The sequence below is a fragment of the Triticum dicoccoides genome, chromosome 2B (genome assembly GCF_002162155.2).
Source record: "Triticum dicoccoides isolate Atlit2015 ecotype Zavitan chromosome 2B, WEW_v2.0, whole genome shotgun sequence".
NCBI lineage: Eukaryota > Viridiplantae > Streptophyta > Magnoliopsida > Poales > Poaceae > Triticum > Triticum dicoccoides.
This window is the reverse complement of record NC_041383.1, coordinates 127,681,010-127,688,879: the sequence shown is the minus strand read 5'-3', so window position 1 is coordinate 127,688,879 and position 7,870 is coordinate 127,681,010.

Genomic DNA, 7,870 nt, shown 5'->3' with positions numbered 1-7,870 from the left:
GGGGCTCTTGAGATTGACAAAGTCATCATAGGTGTCTCACTATCGTCAAAAGCATCGGCTCCCATTGAGAGAATATTTCGCCTACCACAATAATCGTCACTATTGTCAAATGTATGTGATAGTGAGATGATATTAACTCGAGGTGTTTAATGTGTTATTACCTATGGATAGAAAAGATATGACCCATGACAAGAAAGAGAGATGGCTATGTGATAGCAAGGTCACGTGAGGTAGAAGGGCTGTAACAAAATAGAAGGCAGGCAGGGAGAATGAAGATGATGTCATGTCTTATTGATGTGATGACTGACAAGTAAATAGAAAGGAACAAACAGATAAGAGATATTATCTTATGTCTTACTACAATTTTGATATGTATCTACAAGTACATTAGCTATGTATGTGGGAAAGTTGAAGGACTGCACTCAGGTGGAGAAGATAAAAGATTACCACAACTTATGTTGTTGTGTTCATCTATGTTTTTCTTCTGTCCGTAGCAACACACGGGCTTCTAACTATTTTTCCTAAACTAGCAAATTTACACGTGTGTTGCAACGGGAGAAAAAAATCGCACATTCATAGCACAATAAGCACAACTCAAGAAAAAAATCGCACACTCCTAACACAACAAGCACAACTCAAGACCCCTTCATAGGTCCACTTTAGCTATTAGAGCATAGCGTCTCATCAGTGTTGTGGTTTATCCTCCTTCCTACCATCACCGACCATGGTCACGGTGTTCATCTGATCGCAATGTATCCGAACGTGGTCAATCCCAAGGTGATGATCTCGGCCACCGCACTCACACTGGTCACTGAACTAATGTGTACTCCTAGTCCATACACTATCCCTCTTCGCACAGTCACTTTAAAACTATATATTTGTTTTTCAAAATGCATCAACATTATTTTTAAAACACAAACACTTTTTAAATCACATGGATTTTTTTGGAAAACATGAATATATTTTTAAACACGTGGACATTTTTTAGAATTACATGATTTTGTAGAAAAGGGTGAATATTTTTTAAATTATATAAACATTATGTTAATATAGAATACTTTTCTTAATACTACACAAATATTTTAAGATGCATGACCGATTCCAAATATAAATACATAACATTTTCCAAAAGGCAGAAGACTTTTCAATGACAGTAAGAAATTAAGAAATTTCACGCCCAATCTTTTTGTGAAAACGATTTGAAGTGCAAGTGATCACGAGATACGCACGCCCAAGCTTCATATATTAGGGGACTCGCCAACAACATATGAGAAGGTTCACACAAATATATTTATCACCTCTTCGTAGTATAATTCTGATCACACATGCCCATGACTATTCGGTTCTTCTTTTAATTCCTTTTCTTCTTGAGGAAAGTTGTTTTAAATCCTTCCCTTTCAGAGGCAAGGCGAACTTTTTTCCTTCTTCTATTTTCTTTCCTCCGAAGGCAAGGCGAACTTTATTCCTCTTAATTATTTTCCTTCTTGAGGCAAAGCTGAATTTATTCCTTTGTTTTTTCCTTCCTTCTTCTACTTCCTTTTCTTTCCTGAGACTAGGCCGAATTCTTTTTTATTTTCTTTCCTTCCTGGGGCAACGCCGTATTTCTTTCTTTATTTCCTTTCCTTCCCGAGGAAGGACCGGATTTCCTTCGTTTAGTTCTTTCCTTCTTACGAGCCCATATAGCGACAGGGCATTTGAAAAATTGACATATAAAGCATGTATCTCCTTTCTCTAACATCAATGCGTGCTAGGTGAGCTGGTTGTGCGCCGCGATTGTTTTGGCTACCGATGACAAAAAGAATGGAGAAACGATCCTCCTTTTAATATTGAAAATCACTTGTTTTGGCCCGACTGACAAGGACGATCCGTAAGCCGCCTCTCTCTTCTGCCACGTGTCGTCTGGAATCCACCCACCGCTTTCTCTTTCCATCTTATCTTCTCCAATAGCCACAAAATCTTTTCCTCGCGCTCTCCCCCGTATCCCATTCTCTTGACCAACGAAGCAGCAGCGACCTACCACCGGACACCACCGGCCACCGACGCGACGAAGGGACGGAGCAGGGCCTGCCAGCTTCCCATCCCGGCACTGGCGTTGCATAGCAAGAGTTGCATCGCAAACATGCGCCGGCGCCGCCGTGCGCTTCATCGCAGGGTCGCCGTGGCCGCAGTACGCTTCATGGCAGCGTCCGCCGTCGCCGCCGTGTGCTTCATCGCAGAGTCAGCCGTCGCGTCGCGCTCTGCATAGCAGCAACCGTTGTCACCGTCGCGTGCTGCGTCGCGGCATCCGCCTTGCCGCCATGCGCTCCATCGAAGGACGCAACATCCTCCGTCATCACTCACCCATCACGTACTGTCACCGCCGTGTGCTGCGTCGCAGGATTCACCGCCGTCGCCGCGCGGTGCATAGCAGCAACCGCTGTCGCCGCCGCACGCTGCGTCGCAGCATCCGCCGTCGCCGGCGCGCGCTGTGTCACCGGGCTCCACCGATGCTGCAATGGTGGCTGCCGCTGGCGCTCTCCCGGCGAGGTGCTCGACGTGGCAATGCAACACACAGGCTTGCTACCTGATTCGAAAAGGCTCCGGTGCTGCAACTGGCCGACTGCGAGGTACCCGGCGTGCTACGATGCAACTTTTTGATGTTGCTGCGATCCGCCCGTGTCCTTCTGAAGCAGCGAGCAAGCATCGCTCAGGTGCTGCTGCTACGGGTCGAGTCGGGCGGCGCGTCAATCTTCTCGAAGAGCAAGTATCGGGTGTTGCTGCTGCAGAGTGAGTCGGCCGGCGATGGTCTTTGCACATCTGTGCGCTGTGGCGATGCGAGGAGAACGAAGCAGTGTATTTCTGTTTCTGCGGGTTTTTTTTTTTGCAATGAACTCTGACTTTATTAACGAATGATCATACGGTTACAGTCTGCCCGTAGGCTAGTGACCAGGAAATCTGGACTTGCTTCGAGCCAACAATCCGTGCCCTCCATGGCACAGGCACGCTGTGCACACAGATGGGCAGGGAAATTAAGTTCCCTACTAATATGCTGAACCGAGAAAGAAACAAAATTAAGGACTAAAGCTTCAAGTTCTTGAAAGATAGGCGCTGCAATCGATCTTGAGTTGCCGTGCGAACTCCATTGGGTGACCAGCTCCATGCAGTCGACCTGCATTATCACATGTGACATCCCGCGTAGATGAGCGAAGATCACACCCTCCCGAAACGCTAGGAGCTCAGCAATGAAAGGATCCGAGACCCCCTCCAACGGTTTGCACCAAGCCCCCACAAAGGAAATGTGAGATCGGGCTACGCCGCCTGCTCCTCCTGTCAACCCGTCTGGGAAAACTGAACCATCAACGTTGATGGTGATCCACCCCATATCAGGGGGGTTCCAGCTCCGCCCCGTCTGTACACCTGGTCGACGGTCAGGTAAATCGAGTATGGCGAGGGCTTCATGGATCCACTTGAGCGCTTGCCCTGGGGAGAAACCCTCCTGATCGTGGGTCCATTTGTTCCTCGAGGTCCATATTGCATGCATAATGGTGATAATCTAACAACGAGCTTCGTCAGAAAACATCTCATCGAGCACAATATCCCGCGCCCATGTTAGCGGATGCAGCCTCGGCAGGTGAAGATCGAACCGATCCTTCGCAACAATCCAAAATTGTTTGGCATGTGAGCACGAGACAAGTGCATGCATTAAGTCTTCATTCATGGCCTTGCAGAGATCGCAGCGGCCAAGTGGCTTGATGTGCCGGTGCTGTAGAGTCATGTAGTCTGGCAGGATGCCCCGCAAAACCCTCCACCAGAAAACCCTAACCTTCGGCACCACCCGCAATTTCCAAAGTGCAGTCCATAACTGTTTATTTGCTGATGAAGTGTCCGTCCTCGTCCCTTCCTCTAGAGAACTAAGCTCGTTTCGAGTCATGAGAGAGCGATACGCTGACTTTACAGTATAGTTACCCGACTTTTCCAGAGACCACGCCAAACTATCTTCCCCGCCTGATCTGTTCAAGAGTATATTAAGGATCGCCTCCGCGTCTGGGTGAAGAAAGTTTTGGCGTACCAAACTGACATTCCAGTTCCCAGTATAGTCATCTATCAGCTCTGAGACAGTGTGTAAGGGCGTCGCCCCTAGTTGACCAGTAGGTTTCATAGTGACTGTACTCGGGATCCAAGGATCTTTCCAAATGGATATTGATGATCCGTCTCCTATCCGGTTGATCAAACCCCTCTCCAAAGCCTTTCTGCCTGCGATGATTGCCTTCCAGGTAGAGGACGTCCCCTTAGGTATCGAGGCTTGGAGAAAATCTATGTGTGGAAAATACTTTCCCTTCAACACTCTTGAGCACAAAGAATCAGGTTTGGTCAGTATGCGCCAGCATTGCTTTCCAAGCATTGCGAGATTGAACATTTGAGGATCCCGAAACCCTAAACCTCCTTTGATTTTTGGCTCTGTCAATTTATCCCATGCCAACCAGTGTAGGGATCTTTTGTCAATAGAGCTCCCCCACCAGTATTTTGCCATGGGCGAGGTGATCTCCTTACAGACTTTCTTAGTCAGCAGGAAGCAGCTCATGCTGTCAGTTGGAATAGCTTGTGCAATGGATTTCAACAGGACTTCCCTCCCTACACAGGCTAGATTCCTCTCAGACCATCCGCTAATCTTGCTTCGGATACATTCGCTGATGTGATGGAACGTACCGCTAGTGATCCTTCCAATGGCTGTAGGTAGGCCAAGATAACGCTCAGAGAACGCTTCTGCTGCAATCCCTAGAACATGTTTGATTTGCGCACGGAGAGACTGCCCTGAATTGCCACTGAAGAAAATTGAGCTCTTCTCTTTATTCACCGCCTGGCCCGAGCAATCCTCATAGATTTGTAATATTTCCACGAGCCGTTCTACACTTTGGGTCTTGGCAGCAAGAAAAATGAGACTATCGTCAGCGAACAAGAGATGACTAACCCATGGTGCATGGATGCTCACACGGATACCTCTATCAACGTACGCACCCGCATAATTGTTGAGGAGCGATGTTAGTCCTTGAGCGCAGACTAAGAACAGGTAAGGTGAGACTGGGCAGCCTTGGCGAAGCCCCCTGGAGGGGTTAAAATAAGGAAGAAGCTCACCATTAACCTTAACCGAGAATCTGACGGACGTGACACATTTCATAATAAGCTTGGTGAAACGATCCCCGAAGCCCAATTGCACCAGCATGGCTTCTAGGTAGTGCCACTCCACGCGATCATACGCCTTGAGCATATCCAGTTTAACAGCACATGTATAATTTTTACCCTTCTTTCTCCTCCTGATAGCATGAATACACTCGTAGGCCACTAACACATTGTCAGTGATCAAGCGTCCTGGCACAAACGCGCTCTGCTCATCACCAATAACATCATCCAAAATGAGGCGAAGTCTGTTTGCCACAGTCTTGACTGCAATTTTATACAATTTCTATTTCTGCATTGACTGAATCAGATGGCTACGTGCATCCAGATCTTGCGTATAAGAGACGCCTAGCAGCGGCCTTTAATATTAGATAAAGATAAAGATAAAAATAAAGATTTAGGACCCTGATAACTGCCGAACGTTCGGTTTGGAAGAGGCCCAGATCGAACGACTCGGTCACTACTGGGGGTGGCAACGACCGAACGAGTTCGCTCGTTCGGCAGGAGAAGCACCCCAGCCGAACACTCTCGTACAACTCCTATAGGCCTTTTTTTTGCTGTGACTAAATAAGGCCCAGGTTGGCCCAGTTTTGACTGTGACTAAAAACAACCCAGTTTTGGCTGTGACTAATAAAACCCAGATTTGCATGCTAAAAAAGTTTACAAACGTCCAAAAAACAATCTGAAAGATGAATTTGTTGTGACTGATAGAGTGACAAACGAAGTTACTACTAAAAAATGCCAGTGGTTCAAACCAAGAAATACCATCATCTTTATAAGCAAAATTTGGCATGGTCAAAAAAGATCTGTTTTCGTAAAAAAAAAAGACTAAAGAAAAAGTTCATGGCAAATTTGCATGTGTACATGCTGGCAAGAAAATGTGGATTCAATTTTTATGGTATTTCTATTATATACATGAAAAGCAAAAAATGTGGATTAAAATTTGCCATCATGTGGCAAAACAAAAAGGCAAAAATTGCCATCTGACATTTAGTAGTAATTACCATGTTTTTGTAAAGTAAATGTAAAAAATCCTATAGAAGAAAAATAAATAAATCCATGAATGGTGAAAAAATAAAAAAAAATTGCCATGGATGAAAGGTATTTTTGCCATGGCGGAATAAAAAGTAAAGTCGCCATGCTCCATAAAAGTAAATTTGCAATGTATGTTAAATTAAAATTGCCATGCAAATAGAGGAAAATTTTCCATGGCAATGAAAATGTTAAATTGCCATGGCAATAAAAAAGCTAAATTTCCATGGCAATTAAAAAGTTAAATTGCCATGGCAAAATGCAAATTCAAAATTGCCATGGTATTTTATCAAAATTCACATGAAAAACATGAAAAGTAAAAATTGCAATCAATGTAAAATTGCCATGTCGGATAAAAAGTAAATTTCCATTGTCCGCAAAGTAAATTTGACATGGCAAGAATGAGAAGTGAATTTTCCATGTATGTTGAACTGAAATTGTTGTCTATATTAAAGAGAATTTGCCATGGCAAATAGAATGTAAAATTGCCATGTCAAAGAGAAGGTGAAAAGTGCCATGGCAATAAAAGTTAGAAATTTTCCATGGCGATAAAATGAAAAAAATTGTCATGGCAAATATAGGGTGAAAAGATGCCATGGCAATAAACTTAAAATATTGCCATGGCGACATAGGTTTTCCATGTGAATAAAGTTAATTTCACCGTGGCAACATACAAAACTCAATTTTGCCATGCCAAAATAACGTTAAAATGCCATGTTAGAAAGTAAAAAAAAACTCAATTTTGCTATGCTGAATGAAATGGTGCTTGCCCATGGCAAAAATAACATGGGTTTGTGTATGAAAAACAAGCAAAAAGTTAATATGGCACGAGTTTGTGTATAAAAAATGAAATGAAGTTGCCATGATCCATGAACTAAATTTGGCATATGGCCCCATCAAAGGTAATTTTGCCGTTAACATAATAGCCATGTCAAAAATAGTTTTATGGCATGATATGAAATTAAAGAAAATCATTTGCACATGGCAAATTCAAGAAAAGCAAACGACTAAACTGAGATGGATCAAAAACTAAAAATTTCCATGGTTAAAAATAAAATCTTCTATGTTCACAAAAGACTTTTCGTGATCTGAAACTAAATTTAACATGGTCCACAAACTAAATTTACCATGATCTAAAAACTAAATTTGACATTGCCCATAAACTAAGATTTGCCATGATCCATGAACTAAATTTGCCGTTAACAATTAGCCGTGGCAGAATTTGAACAAAAATGTTTTCATTTCCACATGGCAAAATTAAGAAAGCAACAACTAAAATTACCGTGGTAAAAAAAAAGTGACATTTTGTCATGGTAAAAATGTTTATTTTCCCTTGTTTGCAAAAGTATTCCATGATCTAGAAGTGATTTTGCCATGGTCCATACACTAACTTTTCCATGATCTTAAAACTAAATTTACCATGATTTTACAAAGAAACGTGAAGGTTTGCGTGGCAACAGGTTTTAACTATTTGCCATGGCAACAGGTTTAACAAAAATTGCCGCGGCGAAAAATGAAACAAAGCAAGATTTGCCATGGCAAAAAAATAGTGTGGGTTTGCGTATGAAATACTAGCAAAAAATGCCATGATCCACTATTAAAATTGTCGTGGTTTTAAAAATGAAATGAAGTTGCCATGATCCATTAACAGAATTTGCCATCATCCATTAATTAAATTTGCCAT